The sequence below is a fragment of the Ochotona princeps genome, chromosome 15 (assembly GCF_030435755.1).
Source record: "Ochotona princeps isolate mOchPri1 chromosome 15, mOchPri1.hap1, whole genome shotgun sequence".
NCBI classification, from domain to species: domain Eukaryota; kingdom Metazoa; phylum Chordata; class Mammalia; order Lagomorpha; family Ochotonidae; genus Ochotona; species Ochotona princeps.
Window position 1 is genome coordinate 4,932,549 of NC_080846.1, and position 18,865 is coordinate 4,951,413.

General features: G+C 45.8%; 1 long non-coding RNA gene across 2 annotated transcripts in view; it reads left to right on the forward strand.

Moving 5' to 3' along the window:
- LOC131482048 (uncharacterized) overlaps positions 1-12,251 on the forward strand; it is a 63,704-nt gene extending 51,453 nt beyond the window's left edge. For both annotated transcript variants that reach the window (XR_009246730.1, XR_009246731.1), the window contains exon 3: positions 12,113-12,251. This is a non-coding gene — a long non-coding RNA (uncharacterized LOC131482048). The remainder of the gene's footprint in view (positions 1-12,112) is intronic.
- The last annotated feature ends 6,614 nt before the right edge of the window (positions 12,252-18,865 follow it).

Sequence of the window (18,865 nt, forward strand, 5' to 3'; positions counted from 1 at the left end):
AGCTGCGGGCCTGGCCTCTCCAGGGGGCCCGCTGCTGTGTGCGGTTGCTCCTGCAGGAGCAGCAGTTTCTTTTTGTTTTGTAATGTTGGTGTTTAAAGACTTACTTTGAGAGGTAGAGTTAGAGAAGGAAAGACACAGAGATGGTCCATCTGTTGGCTCACTTGCACATGGCTGCTGAAACCAGGGCTGGATCAGGCCTAAGCCAGGAGCTTCATCCGGGTCCTGGGAGCTGGACTGGAAGTGGGACAACTGGGTCTCCAGTCACTGTCCACAGGGAGTGCCAGCATCGTGGGTCGTGACTCAGCCTGCTGTGAGACAACACTGGCCCCTTAATGTCATTGTCTAAAAATAATGTCATGAATAATGTAGACAGCTACTCGTGCTCCTGTGGTAAAATAGGAGCTTACCCTTGGCCCAGCAGGGGAGAACACACCGGGAACTCCGAAGTTTTGACTTGTTGGCACTGGAGCGTAGGGCTTCCCTTCAGACCTCGCCCTGGAGTGTGGAAACAAAGGACAGTACTCTAAGTGTTTTCCTGCCCAACCACTGTCTGCCTGAGTCGCAGGGGAGATTTGTTTCAACAGGTTTATCATTCCAAAGTTAATATGTTAAAGAGCTGGTCTTTTTTGTATTTTTCATGCCTTAATAAGATCTACATGACAGGTTCTCTACATGGTGGAATTTTTTCTTTCTTCTTTTTTTTTTTTTTGGCGCAGCCTGGTGGCATTTCCTGGCTTATTAGTGCACGGATTTTGATGTAACAGTGGAAGTGTAAAGAATTCCTAACCTGAAAATAGCCTCAGTGGATTACATATTTTTGCAGATGAATAGACAAAGTATGCGCAGATTGTATCTGAAGTTTTTCAGGTATGAAACAAGTAGTTTTACAGATTTTACAGATTGGGATGTTGCTCAGAGTCTTACTGAATGCAGTGAAGGATAAACACCAGAGGCCAGCACTGTAGTACAGAGTATCAAGCCGCTGCTTGGGACACCGGCCGCCCTAGTTGGATTGGATAGCTCATTTGAGCCTCAGCTTCTCTGCTTCCTGTGCAGCTCCTACTGCCTCGCCTGAAACAACAGGTGATGGCCCGCCACCCAGGCCAGACCAAGATTGAGTTCTTGACTCCTGGCTTCAGCCTGGCCCAGACCTGGCTGTTGGTCATTTGGAAAGTGAACTAGTGAATAGAAGATCTGTGTGTGTGTGTGTGTGTGTGTGTACGTGCTAACTTACTTTCTCTCTGTAGCTCCACCTTTCAAAGAAATCATTAAAAATACACATCAGGTGCTTCAAAAAGTTTGCCCAAGAAAGGAATTAAAAGATAAATTAATATTGGAAAATATGAAATCCATGCTGTTTTCCATAAAATGTGTGTCCTATGAACTTACTGAAAACACTTCATTGTTTGGTTTTCAAACTCAGTGGCACCAAAATAAACTTAACGTTTATTTCCATTTCCTGTGACACTTTGAAGAACCCTTGTAGAATTCCTTGTTTAAAAGTTGGAACAGATTTGAATACCGTAGAAATGGGATTGGGAAAAGCATACCTGCAGTGTTTGTGGATGTGAACAAAGTCCCAGGAATGAAATGAAGTCATCTTTCAAAATAGTGCTTTAAGTCAAGCAGCCTTTTTAGGAAAGGGGGTTGTCAAGTTTCTGTTAAATGTCTGTCACAGAATACTGTATTGTAGTTAATAATTTTTCTCTGTTTAGTGAGGAAATCCTTAATGACGGCAGGGTAGGTGACCATCAACTTAGTGGCAAGATACTGTATTTGGGCAGAGTAGTCGTTTTCATTAGGGGGCCAGGGCACAGCGGTCAGACCAAAGGTAGAGTCAGCCGGGAGGCTGAGGCGGCCCAACAAAGGGTTTTTTTAAAAAGAAGATGTAAATCACCTTATGTCAGTCACCTCTAGGTACATACGCACCAGCCCTCTCTCCCTTCCTTCAGTTCGGTGGCAGCGCCAAGTGTGTTCCTGCCTCACTGCCCTTGACCTTGTGCTATCAGACTCAGGCAGCATCACACGGTGGGAGGTAGACGCACACTCTAAGGCCTGACCGCCGGGGGTCTGAGGCTCTCACATCTCAGCACTGAGTGTCTTCTGCCACAGGAGTAGATAGAGTGCATGCTTCTCATTGTCGGGAGGATGGGTACATGCACAGAAAGGGCCTCCGTTAGCCAGCTGTCGGCTGTCCACGTCTCAGTTCAAACATAACTTCCTCAATGAGATTTCTGTTGCCCATTTAGTCTAAATTAGCCACCCAGCCACAAGGCACATAATACTTACAAATCTGAAACTATTTAATTGAATGTCTTGTTTAAAAAAGATTTATTTATTTTTATTGAAAAAGCAGATCAGATTTATGGAGCAAAGGAGAGAAAGTTCTTCCATCTGTTGGTTCACTCCCCAAATGGTTGCAACAGCCAGAGCTAAGCTGTTCTGAAGCCAGAAGCTTTTTCCGGGTCTCCCACGTGGGTGCAGGGTCCCACAGCCGTGGACTAGCCTCTGCTGCTTTCCCAGGCTGGATGGGAAATAGAGCACCTGGAACACTAACCAGCTCCCATATGGAATGCTGGCGATACTAGCAGAGAATTAATCTGTTAATGCCACTGCACTGGCCCCATATTTATTTTTTCCCTCTTTCAATGTAATGTAAAGTACATGGAAGCATGGATATTTTTCTGTTGTACTCGCAGCATGCAAAACAATTGCCAGTCAATGTATGTTGAATGAACTAGTGGAGGTTGGGTCTGTCCCAGAAGGGATACTCTAGGCAGCTTGACTAACAGGTAGTTAAAGTGGTGGCATCCCAAAGGGTGCTGAGGAGGACCAGGTTGTGCTCTGCACTGTGGGTATCTGGCAGGGCCTCCTTGGGACAGAGTAGTTGGTATAAAAGATGTTGAGCCTGAGGACGAGATGTGTGTTACACTTTTCTTCAAGGTTTTTTATTTCTGTTGCTTCCAGCTGCTGAGTTCATGTCCCTTTCTATCAGCCATGGAGCTTAGTTGTGTCTTTAAGGTTGGGGACAGCTGGTTACCCAACAGCGTTATAAAGTTACAGCTTTGTTGAGCTTCTAAAATGGTCAGTAGAAAGCACTGATGCGTAATCAAATGCTAAGCCACGTGTGATCATGTTGGAAGTCGAGGGGGTGGTTGAGCATCCTAAGTAGGTGATTGGAGACCAGGAATTCTAGGTTTTCAGCCAAATCAAGCTTGCTCACAGTTACCATTCCTTGATATCTGTGCCATTACTTCTTATATTCTTTCAACGTTTTTCTACCATCCCTGCCTATCCTAACATGTGTTAACTGTTTTTCTTGCAGTTACTCTAGCTGTATTTCCGTGTTTTCCTTCTCAGTTCTTTAATGGAATCACAGGTGACATTTCTATTACTTGGATTTGGGTACAACTTGTGAAATCCAGCCCAGATTCCCTCAGATAAAGTTCTTTCTCTTTTCTTTTTCTGTTGGCAAGCACCATTCCTGCAGTCACTCTGCCTTGAAGCCTTGCAGTCATCTCATGTTTTTCTGGCTGTCTTTCTCCCACAACCCAAACCAGAAACATCCCTTGCCAGGTAAACTGCCTCGGCTCAGTCAGCGTTATTTCTTGTTCTTTAGGTTCATTGTGTGGCAGTTCCCTTCTTTCTGCATTCATTTACCTGGATTCAGGATCTCAACATGTTCTACAGTTTGCCTAGTGAAACAGATTCATAACTAACCTTTCCCCCACTTTGTGGTCCTCTTTGCCATATGAATTGTCCAGGACACTAGTTGACCCTGTTCCGTTCTGCTTCTGAGAGCGGCCTCGACTTTGTATGGCAGGAACTTCTCACCTAACTTTGGTGTTCTGACCTACTCACACTTGTTTTAGTTGACGGAGGAGGAGAAGCTGCTCGAAGGCAGGAGCTTTGTCTCGTTGGCTGTAGTCCCCAGCACCCAGTGTACCCTGCGTGTAGTGTGTACTTACTAGCACTTATTGAAAAGAATGAGTGAAAAATGCAGGACTTTATCAGTCCTGTCCATTTTTAGAAGACTTTCAGAGTATTTCCTTTTTCAGGAGTCTTTGATCTTCCGTGTATTTCTGTCTAAAGGCAGGCACCCACCTGTAACAGAATCTTTCTCTTTCCTCTATTTTGCTGCACATATGCTGACTTTGTATATGTAATGTCGTTGCTGTGAAGGTAACAGTGGCTCATTTTAAATAAAGGTGTGTTTATTTAGCTCCTGGTTCTGGGGACTGGAAGTTCAAGAGAGTGGCATCCGGTGAGGGCCCACTTGCTGCCCTGTGATGTGGCAGGGATGTCCGGGGCAGGGCAGGGCCAGCACGTATCTCTACTCAGCAAACCACTGGCACCTGACCCTTGTGACCCTGTCTGTAGCTACCTCCCACCGGCCCTGCCTGCAGTGTTCACCCATGACATATGAAGTGTGGCCCACGCTCGGTCTCCACACGTCCCTAGAGCTTTTCCTCCTGCAGCTCTTCTTTCTGGTCTGGTCGGTATCCGTGTTCTTGGTCTTGTTGCCCTAGCATTTGCCTTCACTTCCCTGGTGGTGTTGCATTGTTTCCTGGGTTAGGATCTTGACTGCCTAGATTCCATGTGTTTTTCTTTCTTTCTTCCTCAGAATTGGTAGAACATATCATGGGAAGCTTTTTCTTTAGAACTTGAAGGCAGTTACTCCACTGTCATTTAGTCAGTGTTGCTCTTGAGAAGTCTGTTGCCATTTGTTCAATCTCATAGTTTTGTCGGGAGGACTTCAGGCAGGGCCTCCTGTGTTCGTGTGGTATCGTACTGGGTCCACGAGCGTGAATGGGGGTCATTAGTGACATTCAGCAGGTGCCCAGAGTACCCAGGGTCGTTGCCTTCTGTTGCTTGTCTGTGTTGTCTTGACATGTCTTACTGTTGTCCAGCAGGGAGTGGAGTTTCTTTTGTGGGGAGCAGGGCTCCAGAAGGCCAAGGTGGCGGCTGCCAGTCCTCATGAAATCTAGTCTTGGAACTAGCACAGCATCACTTTGACTGTGTTCCACGGTCAAGGCAGAGCTAAGCTTCAAGGGGAAAGGAAGTAGATCCCAGCTATCTGTGCAAAGGGAAAGTATCAGAACTTGCAGCCATCTTTCATCTGCCACTCCGCTCTTTGTTTTTGAGATAGATGATGTGTTTTTCTGTTTTTTGTATCCCTTGGTTTTAGATGATTTGTAAGATGAAGAGGGAGGAAGAAGGCCTTTGCCCTTCCCAGAAGTCTTGTGTAGTTTCTAAGACATGTGAAGATGATGGAGGTTCTAGGGACTGAGATGGGGCAGTACGTTGGCAAAACCTGTTAAAGCTGCTCCTCTGTTACCCTTGGACCTAGCGCAGTGCCTTGTATCTGTATAGTGAGCTCTCAGTTGGTTTGTAAGTCAGATCTTACCCACACCTGTTCAGTCACAGTGTGATTTGGCTGGGTGTGACATTGAAATGAATCAAGAGTGGAATGCATTTAACCTTGCAACTAGGATACAGGGTGCCTGGCTCCAGCACCCAGCTCCGGCTCCTGGCTTTAGCGTCCTGCTAATGTGGATCCTGAGAGGCAGGGTTGATGGCTCAAGAAATTAGGTTCCTGCTGCCTAAGTGAGAGACCTGGAAGAAGTTCCTGTGACCTGACTTCAGTGTAGTCCAGCTTTGGCTCATTGCTGGCATTTGGGGAGTGGAGCAGTGGATGGGGTCCTTCTTTGTGTGTCTCAAATAAATACTTTAAGAAGTAAGAATCTTTCCAATGGAAAATGCATTCATTGATTGAAACTAACTTTATACAGAAAGATTTTTTCCCAAAGAACCATAGTATGTACTTGTGTGGAACTCGTTAGTCATGGGTTCATACCAGAGAATCCTGTTGATACTTAGTTTACAGTTATGAGCTGCCAGAGCTCTTCATTTCTGTAACACATTATCTGCCTTTCCGTTACATGTGTCGCTCGGTACAGCTGAAGGCGTGCAGCCCCGAAAGGGGTGGGGCGCTGTGGAGAGAAGACAAGACGGGATACGGCTGGCAGCAGAGGGAAACAGATGGGTTGTGGGGGATGACCCTGCCCCCATGTTGTTTTATTCCAGCTGCTTCTGCTCAGGGGTGAATCAGCAGTCCAGAAATTGGAGTTAGTGAGCCTGTGTTGAAAAGGAAAGTTTTATCTTGGGTTGAGTAGAATTAGGAATTTGCAACACTAAAGCATGCAAATTTTAAGTCATTAAATTATTAAGAATATTCAGGAATTGGTAGGTAGGATTTTATTCACTATGGCTGTATCAGCAATTTTTGGATCTTATGTGTAGGTGGGTGTAGTTTATTGGGATTTTCCTCGGCGAGTTATTTCATAATGAATAGAATAGGTGTTTGCCAGAAGAGTTAGCTTTTCCTCCAGTGTATATTTGTTATTCTGTTTCCTTTTTGATGTTTACTTACTCATTTTCATCTGCTTGAAAGGAAGGAAGAGCGACGGAGAGAGTGGATGTCCATCTTTTGTGTGCTGGATCACTGTCCACATGCCTGTGGCAGTCCTGTGTGGGGCAGCATTCACAAGGACGGCTGGGCCAAGTACAGGCCGTGACCTGCTTCACAGCAGGCAGGATTGCAAGTGAAGTAGCAGGGACTCAAACTGGCAGCTGGTAGGAGTTGATATGTAGTCATGATATATCCTGCGCAGTGGTTTAACCCCCTGGCGTCACGACGTGCACTCCTGTTCTCTCTTTTCTTCGACTGTGCTTGGACTTGGCTTCTGGTCTATTTTCTAAAATCAAGGTTAAGGAAATCTTGCATAATGTTTCCATTAGTTCTTCCCTTTGCTGTGAAAGAGTCTTAATTTTTGAAAATACAAAATTATCAGGGGTCTGATGCAGTAGCATAGTAGGTTAAAGTGCCTGCCTTGCACACGCCAGGATCCCCATCTTGGTGCCAGTTCATATCCTGGCTGCCCCACTTCCCATCCAGCTCCCTGCTTGTGACCTGGGAAAGCAGTGGAGGACGGCCCAAAGCCTTGGGACCCTGTACCCGCGTGGGAGACCTGGAAGAAGCTCCTGGCTCCTGGCTTTGGATTGTCTCATCTCAAGCCATTGTGGCCACTTGAGGAGTGAAACAGCAGATGGGAGATCTTTGTCTCTCCTTTTTCTTTTCTGTAAATATGCCTTTCTAATAAAAATAAATTTTAAAAATAAGATTATCAAATATATAAATTTACGGGGGAATAATATAATACATTTTTATCTCTTCATTACCAATTTCAAAAGTTGTCTGTGTTCTGTGCCACATTAGTTTTCTTTATATACTTCTTCTCAATAGTTTCAGAATACATGCCTTTTTCTTAAAGAAAAATTTTTATTTCTTTACTAAAAGGTAAAGTCAGAGGGAGAGGTCTTCGTCTGCTGGCTCACTCCCCAAACACCTGCAGTGATTATAGCTGGGCCTGTCTGAAACCAGGAGCTTCTGGGTCTCCTGTGTGCATGCAGGGCCTAAACCCGTGGGCCATCTTCTGCTTTCCAGTACACAGTGCAGGTAGGAAGCTGGATGGGAAGTGGAACAGGCAGGACTTGACCGGGCACATCTGGGGTGCTGGTGCCACAGTTGGCAGCTTTACCCCCTGTGGCACATTACCAGACCCAGAAGAATTTGATTTTAATATGGCTTAATATTAAAAACAGATATTTTAAACAGATATATTAAACAGATATATATGAAATTTTAAACAGATATATATATTTTAAACATGTATGAAATTTTCAAAATCACTAAATTAACAGATACAAACATAACATAATTTACTCAGTAAAACATGTGAGATATATATATATATATATAAATAAATAAATAAATTGAGCTCTTCAAGCCCTTAGTGATGCTGCAGTTACCGGAGTTGGGATGCACATTTGGCCTAATAGTTAAGGTGTTTGCATGTGCTGGCGGAGTACCTGGTCCAGCACCTGCTCCCGACCTGCTTCCTGCTGATGTGCTCTCTGATAGTTGACAGTGATGGCTCAGGCACCTGCATGGAGACCCAGATGGAACTGCTGGCTCCTGACCTTGGCCCCAGGCTGTTATGGGCATTTGGAGTGAGAACCAGCAAGCAGCTGGGAGCTTATTTTCTCTCTTCCTCTAAATTAGGTAAATGAAAACTTAAGTAATATAGGGAATTTAATTACTAAACCGTTAAAATACACCCTAGGGCTGGCACTGTGATGTAGAAGGCAAAGCTTCGTGTGCAGTGCTGGCATCCCATGTGGATGCTGGTTCAAGTCCCAACTGCTCCTCTGCTAGTCTAGCTTCCTACTGATGTGTCTGGGAAAGCAGCAGATGACTGAAGTGCTTGGGCACCTGTGCCCACACGGGAAACCCAGATGGAGCTCGAGTCAGGGGCCAGAGATGTGCTTCAAATCCAGTTACTCTGATATGGGGCACGGGCCTCCTCACCAGGGTTTAGAATGCTAAGCTGGATGTCTGCCACCCTGTAGTTGAAGCTTTCTCCCAAGATTTATTTATTTTTACTTGAAGTCAAAGCTAGAGAGGAAGAAACAGAGAGGTCTTCTACCCACTGGCTCACTCCCAGTATGGCTGCAGTGGTCAGAGCTGAGCTGATCTGCAGCCAGGAGCTTCCTCTGGATCTTCCACACGGGTGCAGGGGTCCAAGGGCTTGGGTCATCCTCCGTTGCTTTCCCAGGCCATCACAGAGAGCTGGACTGGAAGTGGAGCAGCGGGGACTAGAACCCGTGCCACAAGGGGTGCTGGCACTATGCTGGCTCCTGTGGCTGGAGTTTTGATACCATCCTCCTGCTTTCCTTTAGTTTTTGTTCCTTTTCAGAAACTCCCCTTCTGGCATGGGCTTGTGGCATAGCTGTGGATGTCTGTGCTCTCTGTTGGAGTGCCTGCTCCAGGACCCAGCTCTTCCGCCTCGGATCCCATTTCCCGCTAGTGCATGCCCAGAGAGGCAGCAGATGGTGGCAGAAGACCTGGGTGGAGTTCCAAGTTCCTGACCTCCGCCTAGCCCAGTGCTGGTTGTTGTAAGCATTGGGAGATTGAACAAGGAATGGAGGATCTCTCTCTGTTTCTTTCTTTCTTTTTTTTTTTTTTCTTACAAATTTATTTATCTTTACTTGAAAGAGAGAGGAGAGGCAGAGAGCGTGATCTTCCCTGTGCTGGATCACTCCCCAAATGATCATGGTGGCTAGAGCTGGGTGGGTGCGAAGCTAGGAGCCAGAAGCTTTCTTTGGGTCTCCCACGTGGGTACAGGGGCTCCTCATCTGCTGCCTTCCCAGGCTGCAAGCAGGGAGCTGGATCACAAGTGTGTGGGATTGCTGATGCTTGCAGCTGGAGGATCAGTCAGCTGAGCCATTGCTGCAGCCCCCCCCTCCTTCCTTTTGTTTTTTGAATAAAAATGAATATAAATAAAAATTGCATAAAACATGTTCCAGGGCCCGGCGGCGTGGCCTAGCGGCTAAAGTCCTCGCCTTGAAAGCCCCGGGATCCCATATGGGCGCCGGTTCTAATCCCGGCAGCTCCACTTCCCATCCAGCTCCCTGCTTGTGGCCTGGGAAAGCAGTCGAGGACGGCCCAATGCATTGGGACCCTGCACCCGCGTGGGAGACCCGGAAGAGGTTCCAGGTTCCCGGCTTCGGATCGGCGCGCATCGGCCCGTTGCGGCTCACTTGGGGAGTGAATCATCGGACGGAAGATCTTCCTCTCTGTCTCTCCTCTGTGTATATCTGGCTGTAATAAAATGAATAAATCTTTAAAAAAAAAAAAAAAAAAAAAAAAAACATGTTCCAAGCCATCATTTATCTGTGTGTGTGTGAGAGAGAGAGAGAGAGAATGAGACAGACAGACAGACACACAAAGAGATGGTGGAGAGAAATTTTGAGGACTGCTGTCCTAAGAAGTGCTTGAGTGTCATAAAATCGAAGTCCTTTTTGTCTGAAGTGGCTGTTGTTAAAAGAAACACATGTTTCGTGGTCAGTGGCAAGTACTGAGCCGTGTAGAGGAATTCTGTATAGCAGTTTTTTCTAGTGCATATGAATATATGGTTGCAATGATAAAAATCATAAGCAAGATTAAAAACAAAATTATGTAGGTTATATTATGATTTTTTTTTAAATAAAAGTGTATGTATTTATTTGAAAGGCAGAGGGGTCAAGATAGAAGAAGATCTCTTTCATTTGCTGGTTCCCTCCTCAGATGACTGGCACGGCCAGGTGGAAAGCTAGCTTGGACTCCTGTGGGGTCACCAGAGTGGGTTCAGGTGCCCAAGCTCTCCAGCCTTCTGCTCTCTTTCCCAAGTGCGCTGTTGAGGAGCTGGATTGGAAGTGGCGTGTTGGGAGCTTGAGCTGGCACCATATGGTTTGCTGGCACTGCAGTGTGTTGCTGAATCCGCCGTGTCACAGTGTGAGCCTCAGATTTTGCATTTTTTTAAATCAACATTTGTTGCTTCAGAATCCCTAGAAATGTTCAAACCTTTAGGAAACTTTTTTTTTCCAGTGTAGGTGCCTGCTGACTTTTAGAACATTGAGTTCTTCATGTTTGATTATTCTGAACTTGTCTTGAGTCTTCCAGCCCATTTAGAGCAGAGATGCCTTGTTGATGTCATCGTTTCACAGTGTCCTCTCACCTGGGGATGCCAGCCAGGCTGGGCAGTGGTGTTGCCCTGCATCAGGGCAGATGGGGTGGGCATCTTGATTTTCAGTGCTTTTCTTCATTTCATGGCTGTCCTGTGTTTTGTTGATTTCTTCATTTGATGTGAATCAGAATGAAAATCTCACTAAAAATTACTGCAAAGAATTCCCAGAAATACTCCCTTCTAGTTCAAGAGTGTAATTCTTTTTGCTATGAAGTCAGTATAAAGATACGTATTTTAGAGAAAATTTGGAAATTAGGAAAGCAAAGGAAAAATTGTGATAGTCCAGGAAAACAAAATCCTTTTCTTTCTAGGACATTTTTTCCTTTGCAGTATTTTTATATTTGATCACTTCCTGAAAATTTTTTTATTAATTTGGGCCCGGTGTGGTAACCTAGTAGATAAAGTCCTTGCCTTGCATATGCTGGGATTCCGTATGGGTGCCAGTTTGTGTCACTGCTGCTCCACTTCCCATCCAGTTCCCTACCTGCAGCCTGGGAAAGCTGCAGAAAGCCTTGGGATCCTCATCTGCATGGGAGACCTGGAAGAAGGTCTATGCTCCTGGCTTCAGATCAGCTCAGCTCTGGCCATTGCAGCCACTTTGGGAGGCAGACAGAAGATCTTTATCTCTCCTTCTCTGTAAATCAGCCTTTCCAATAAAATAAATAAATCTTAATTTAAAAAAAATTAATTTGAAAGGCAGAGATGAACAGAGCTCTTCCGTCTGCTGCTTTTTTCCCCAAGTGCCTGCGAGACCCATATGGGTGCAAGTTTGTATTTTGGCGTTGATGTTCCCGGGAGAGAAGCAGAAGGGGGCCTTGTGCCCCTGCGTGCACTTGGGAGACCCAGGTGACGCTCCTGGCCCAGCCCCCATGGTTGAATTCGTTTGGGAAGTGAGCCCAGCAAATCACAATTACTCTCCATCTCTTTCTCCTGCCTCCTCATTTACTCCTTTCTCTATAATTCTACCTTTCAAATAAATAGTTTTTAAAAAGTTTATTTAATTTGTGTTTATTTGAAAGAGAGGGAAAAAGATAAATGATCTTCAATCCTCTGATTCCATCTCTTTATGCCCCCTGAGCTAGACCAAGAGGAGCCCCTAATTCCATTGGACTTGCCCCGTGGATGGCAGTGACCAAGGTACTGCAGCTAATCTCTGCTGTCTCCCATCATAGGGACCCACCCATAGCCTCATTGGATCCCAATAACCTCTCCCAAACCCCAGCTATAAGTACTATTAGCATGTAAATTAGGGGATTAAGTTTTTAACACACGAACTTCAGACCACAACACGTGTTCTTTCCTTTAATTGCACTGTGTGTGCCGCTCTTACTGCGTTTCTGTTGTCTTCCTTGAGTGGTCTAATTGAGAACAGTTTCAGACTGGAAATCTCATCTGTCCTGTGAACATGCTTGGTTGATGATACTTGCCTATGTGTTTCTTCGTGGCGCCACCTGAACGTTTTTCACCTTGTTGTCCATTTCCAGGTTGTCATCACGAAAGCCAAAGTGGATTTCTCCAGTGTGGTGTGCCTCCCCCCTTCCGTCATTGCTGTGAATGGGCTGGACGGAGGAGGGGCTGGCGAGAATGAGGACGAACCTGTGCTCGTGTCGTTGTCCGCGGCCCCCAGCCCCCAGAGCGAAGCTGTTGCCAATGAATTGCAGGAGCTGTCCCTGCAGCCCGAGCTGACCCTAGGCCTGCACCCTGGCAAGAACCCCAACTTGCCTCCACTCAGTGAGCGGAAGAATGGTGAGTCCGGAGGGTGAGAATGCGGTCATTGCCCTGTCTGACTTGAATCAGGACCAACATTATTATTTTATTTTATTTCATGTCACTGAAGAATTGTACCGTTTCTTATCAGGTCTGCACAGAGAAATGATGGTAAATGTAGGTGCTCATTGTAAGCCCAACATTTCCTCCCTGGAATATTATAACTGCTTTCTAATTTGTCTTCCTGCTTCTTTGCTTCTTCCACCCCGTTCCTTCCATTATTTTGATACCTATTTGGCATCAATACGTAATTAGCTGCTAAAGATTTAGAATTAAGGGATGGACTTTTGGCACAGTGGCTAAAAGTTGCCGTTTGGAATGCTTGCATGCTCTGTGAGTGCCAGTTCAAGTCCCAGGTACTCTGCTTCCCATGTAGCGCTCTGGGAGACAGCAGATGAGCACTCGGCTGCTTGCCATCCCTGTGGGAGACGGGCTAGAGATGAGGACTCCTGGCTGTGTCTCGGCCCAGCCCTGGCTGTTGTGGGCGTTTGGGGATGAAGCAGCAGCCTGGGTCTGGGGAAGGGAGCAGCATTGCTGTGGCGCTGGAGGAATGTCTGTGGGAGTGAGGGGAGACAGCGAAACACTGGTTTGTGGACGGTGGGTTCAAGTGAGGGCAGCCATTGCTGTCGGGCAGAGAGGCCTTGCGCATCCTCACCTTCCTCTCTTGTGTAAGTGTCTCCTTCTGTATCGGAAGTCCTGAGAGAAGTTTCTAATCCTTGTCTCTAATGTACTTCGGTGCTCTCTGGCTTCTGTTATTACCTTTCACAGTTACTGCCATTGGCAGGGTCCTTTGTGTGCGTTTGTTGTGGATCCTGTAGCCAGGCTTAGGTCTTAATCCAGCTGTGACGTGCATGACCCCACCCCCTTCACTGCCATGGTGACACTACTCTCTCCTGGCCTTTTTTTTTTTTTTTAACTTTCTGGTACAGTTCCATAGGGTCTGTGATTTCCCTCCCCCTGACTGATTTTCCCCATATTATTAAATGGTATGGTCATAAGTTCATCATTCTGTTTCCTGGCCTCCCATCTTTCTAGCCATTTCTTTTCCTACTTAGATTGTTTTCTTTCTCTCTATACACCTCAAAATTTGCTACTCCCCAGCAGTCAGCCGTGGGAGAAGAGGCCATATGAACTAGTGAGAAAGTCATCGTTATATTTTATACTGGGTCTTTTCCTGTTCATATGTGGGGAGGTAAGGGTAGAGCAGAAATGGAATACCCTGAAAAATTGTGGGATTGGAAAATGTGTCATTCTATTAGAGAATAAATTCTGACATTGGAGCGAGTGCTCTGTTGTGAAAGGATGTGCTGCATGAGGAGAGAAATTTGCTTCCTAGATATGTTCCACCTAGATACATCTTGTATAGAAATCCAAGGGACTAGAGCTGTGGTGCAGTGGGTCAGATTGCCTCCTGTGATGTCAGCATCCTGCATGGTGCCAGTTCAAGTCCTGACTGCTCCACTTTCTGCAGCTCCCTGTTAATGAACCTGGGAAAGAAGCAGACATGGCCGTTGCAGCCATTTGAGAGGTAAACTAGCAGATGAAAGATTCCCTCTCTCTTTCTCAAACTCTCAAACTCTGATTTTCAAATAAATAGGAATTTAATGAATTAGCAGTGGTCCTAGGCAGTAGGCACTCAAGGTCGTGACACCCCAATTTGTTAAGCAGAGAAGATGCCCTCAGTTTAAGTGCACCTTTATTGTCCCAATTCCTCTTGTCTTCTGGGCTAAGTACTTGGGTCTACATGGGTCCTGTGCAGCCTAGGCCTGGGAGCCTGGAGAAACCCTCTAGTGAGCTCTTTGACTCCAGCTCAGGGGGCGCTGTTGAGTGATTGTGTCATGGTGGAGAACAGGTTTTTTTATGAAACGTATTGGTTCCTAAACAGTATGGATTAGTTGAAGTTTACATGACTGGAATGATTATGCAGTCTTCTTTGGCTCAGCATCGATGAGAATAGATATGGGTCCTTAGTAGTTAATGAATTTTGTAGTTTGCTTTTCTAGAAATAATTTTTTAAATGAGGATGCATGTTTTTCTGTGTTTACCATTTGATTTCATTGGTCCATCTTAAGCTCGTAGAAAGGCCTCGCAATTTTAATTGTTAAAATTTAAGTATAACTGTAATAAACTCTTGTATACAGAAATAGTAATTCTTTCTACTGTGTTCTTTTTAAAGAATGTTTGTCCTGGCTATTCTTAGTCTTTTCTATTTCCATATGAATTTTGAAGTCGTTAGGGGAGGTAGTGAGTATCTGACATAGTTGTTAGGGTACACGTTAAGGTTCCCACATTCTGTGTTGAAGTGATTGCACAAGTCCCAGCCCCTCTACTTCTGACCCAGCTTCCTGATGACGGTGCCCTGTGAGGCAGCAGGTACAGGCTGATGTGCTTGGATCCGTGCCACTCCAGGGAGGTTTGGATTGAGTCTCGGTCGCCTGGCTTCTGTCTTGCCCAGCCCTCACTGTTGTGAGTGTTTGAGGAGTGAACCAGCAGACAGAAAATCTACCTTTCAAATAAAATATTAAAAAAAATTGAAATTGTGAAAAAAAATCATTACAGAGATTTGATTGGGATTATGTTAAATTATCAATCAATTTGGGGCAAATTGATAACTTCAGAGTTTTGTACCTGAATATAGTATATTTTCCCCACTTATATCTTTTTGTATGTTTACCCAAGAGGTTTTTTTTTTTAAAGATTTATTATTATTGGAAAGTCGGATATACAGAGAGGAGGAGAGACAGAGAGGAAGATCCTCCATCCGATGTTTCACTCCCCAAGTGAGCCGCAATGGCCGGTGCTGCGCCGATCCAAAGCCAGGAACCAGGAACTTCCTCCGGGTCTCCCACACGGGTGCAGGGTCCCAAAGCTTTGGGCCGTCCTCGACTGCTTTCCCAGGCCACAAGCAGGGAGCTGGATGGGAAGTGGAGCTTCCGGGATAAGAACCAGCGCCCATATGGGATCCCGGGGCGTTCAAGGCGAGGACTTTAGCCGCTAGGCCACGCCGCCAGGCCCCTACCCAAGAGGTTTTAAAATTTTCTCAGTAGTGAAACTTTCTCTTGTTAAATTTGCTTTTAGCCACTTGATAGATTTGAAAAATGTTGCAAATGTTACTTTTTAAATTTTTTTTCTGATTGTTTTGCTGATGGTGAGTTTTGTTCTGAGAAAGGTAACAGATCCCGACTGCCTGTGTCTGCTCTCGGGGATGCTGAGCAGGGTGGGCAATTAAGAAAGAAGGAAGCAGCGACTTGGGGCGTGAAAGTGCTTGCTGTGGCCCTCCGTGCGGCTCCTCCCGTGTGAGATGTGCGCGGTGTTCAGTTTGCATGCTTGTGGAGGGAAGGGTAGATGATGGATTATTTCTGTAAGAGAACGGGCTGTATGCTGCATGTTGTAGTGTTGCACAGGAGGTACCAAAATTGTTGGAAGAAGTAAAAATCCTGAGTGGGCAGCTTGTGATGCGCATTACCACATCCTCAGGAAAAGCAGAGATGTGTTGATTATGTCCCTCAAAGCCTTACGGATTTCCCAGGTTAGCTCTCCCAATTGAAAATTCCCAGTTCTTAAGAGTGTCAGCTTACTCACTATGGCATAACCCACTTCATTCCAGAACTGGTAAGATAACCAAGTTCCCATTTTTATGTTTTCATCAAATGTTCTGCTGTGTCCCTTCGGAACAGATCAACGCATAGAATCCAAGCTTAAAACAAACAAACAAGAAACGAGAAAACAACAAAACAAAACCCACACTCAGATGTTTCCTTCCCTCAGAGAAATTATTGCTGACATGTGGTCGATTTCCATCCACTGCTGTTCCAGATGTGTGCTCTTACCCCTGATCTGGTACTGTGGCCCAGTTACAGGCTCCTCTGTGGTCATTGAGTGTACAGTGTGAGCCTGGTTGCTGGTCACTGGTCACTGGTCACTTCCTGGGAACCTCTTTAAGGAGTGTGTAGCATAGCATTCTGTTCTATGCCGCTGTTTATTTCATTCCCGCCCAGTTGGATGTTTGAATCGTGTTCTGTGTTCTACGCTTCTGTTACTGTTTGGTTCAGCATCTTCTAAAGCTTCCTGTGCTTGGGAACCCTGGCACAGAAGTTAGGCATTTGATTGTTGACCATTTATTCAGTGACTGTTACATTCCAGCTGTGAGCTCATGAGTAAGACAAGGCAGGGAATTTACATGGAGCTTAGAGACCCATAAGAGAGAGAATACTGCAGTTACATAAGCCAGTGCATAGTTTCAAACTTTGGGAGTTGTCTTTTAAAAACACAAGATGTGGCAGCAGGACCACAGTGATCTGACGGCAAGGGTTCTGCGCAGGGCAGGAGGCTCATCAGGAAAGGCTTTGGAAAGAAAGAGCTGTTTAAGCTGGGCAGCAAAGATTATGTAGTAATTTGCTGAACAAAATGAGGAGGGAATAGCATGCGTGCAGGGTAATGTATGCTGGTTAAGCTCTGTAGCTCATATCCAGATGCGTGGTTTGGAGTCCTGGCCCCTCTGCTTGTGCCCCAATTCCTGCTAACTCCTCCCTCCGAGAAGCAGCTCACATGCTTGGTCCCTCCCACCCACGGGGAAGACCCCGCTGGCGTCAGTCCTGCCCTGCGTCTGTGTGTGTGTGTGTGTGTGTGTGTGCGCCTTTCGATAGATGGAGGGGAAAAGAATTGAGGTTTTTGGGAAATATGCTAATTATATTCCAGATTAGCCTATCAGTTTAGACTTCTGTCAGGTGTGAGTGGTTGGTTTGCTTGTTAACAATTATGGTCTCATTTGTATGACTTCGATAGTGTGATAGGTGAAGTATTTTTATTTCAACTTGCATATTTTTGTTTACTAATTGGAAAGAACCTTATCCAAATGTTTGTGGCCCACATTTCTCACACATGTTTCTGGTCATTTGGTTCTTTTTCTTCGGTCACTATAACATTATTTTATTTTATTTATTTATTTTTTTTAAAGATTTGTTTATTTTTATTACAAAGTCAGATATGCAGAGAGGAGGAGAAACAGAGAGGAAGATCTTCCATCCGATGATTCACTCCCCAAGTGAGCCGCAACGGGCCGGTGCGCGCCGATCCGAAGCCGGGAACCAGGAACCCCTTCCAGGTCTCCCACGTGGGTGCAGGGTCCCAAGGCTTTGGGCCGTCCTCAACTGCTTTCCCAGGCCACAAGCAGGGAGCTGGATGGGAAGTGGAGCTGCCGGGACTAGAACTGGCGCCCATATGGGATCCCAGGGCGTTCAAGGCGAGGACCTTAGCCGCTAGGCCACGCCTCCGGGCCCTATAACATTATTTTTAAGCTTTTTTGGTAGGTGCTCTGCTAAAAGGCTGGGAAGCCCTTGTTGGGAATTGGTAGACAGAATTCTCAGGTGTGCCTCACTGTCGGCATTTTGGATAAAAGACTAAGGTCCCGTTTCTTTTGACTCTTAGAGTTTGTGGGTAGACAGTTCTGTGGAGCCGGGAATCTGGAAAGAAAGAGATCAATTCTGGGGTGCTTCCTTTTTGTCTTGTTTTCTAAAAGCTAGCTCAGACCAGCCTGCCTGGAAGGAGTGATCCAACTTTGTTATCAATCAGAACGAATTGCTTGTCTTTTACACTTATTTAGCTCCTGGTTTAGACTCTTAGCCCTTGATTTTTAATTGTTGGATGGGGATGTTTGTATTCCACTTTCCTCTGAGCGTCCTGCCTGTGACAGTCCCTGCCTGATTGTTGTCTTCGGACCCTTCTTCGACACGGACACCGGAATCATTGCAGCATTTCAGACACACTGTGTGAACGAGTGGCTGCTGATATCCATGGCCTCTGTACTCCTTAACAGTTGTATCTTGGAAAGGGAGCTGAAAGCACAGCCATTATCTTGGTGAGGGATGCGTGGTCCTCCCAGGTTTGCAGAGCCTCACTGAGTTCTTCAGGTGTGGTTGAGGTCACAGAACGTGGGGAGCCCAGGATCTGCTGCAGCTTGCCTGGTGCTGGGTGGGGTTACCTTTTGGTGTTTTCACTTTGCCTGACACCAGGTGTCTGGGGGAAGAGTCTTAACTGGCTGGAGTCTGAAAATTTCGACACACGGTTAGGTTTTTGTAGAGCCACAGCTCAGTAAACTCCATGCGTGTGCTCTGAGACCTGCAGGCAGGAGAGGATCCAGCGTGGGGTCGTGTTCCAGTGTCCAACACAACAGAGCTCCTGAGAAGGCGTGTTTTCCTCCATTGTAGGCCAGCCTGTGGTACACAGTGTGGTAGAAACCTCTATCAGTGGTTAGTGAAGTTGATGGTTTACTGTGATTACAGGTTATTTTGTAAGTGAGCAAGACTCTGTTTTTTTGGCTTCTCTTTATCTTGTACAACTTCAGCCTTTTATGAGGACTTTAATACTCCTGACGGTGGATTGTGGATGTTAGCTTCACACTTCAGCGCTTTTCATGTAGTTGTATTCAGCATGTGTTCTAATGAGTATTTCACCAAAAACCTGCTCTGCCT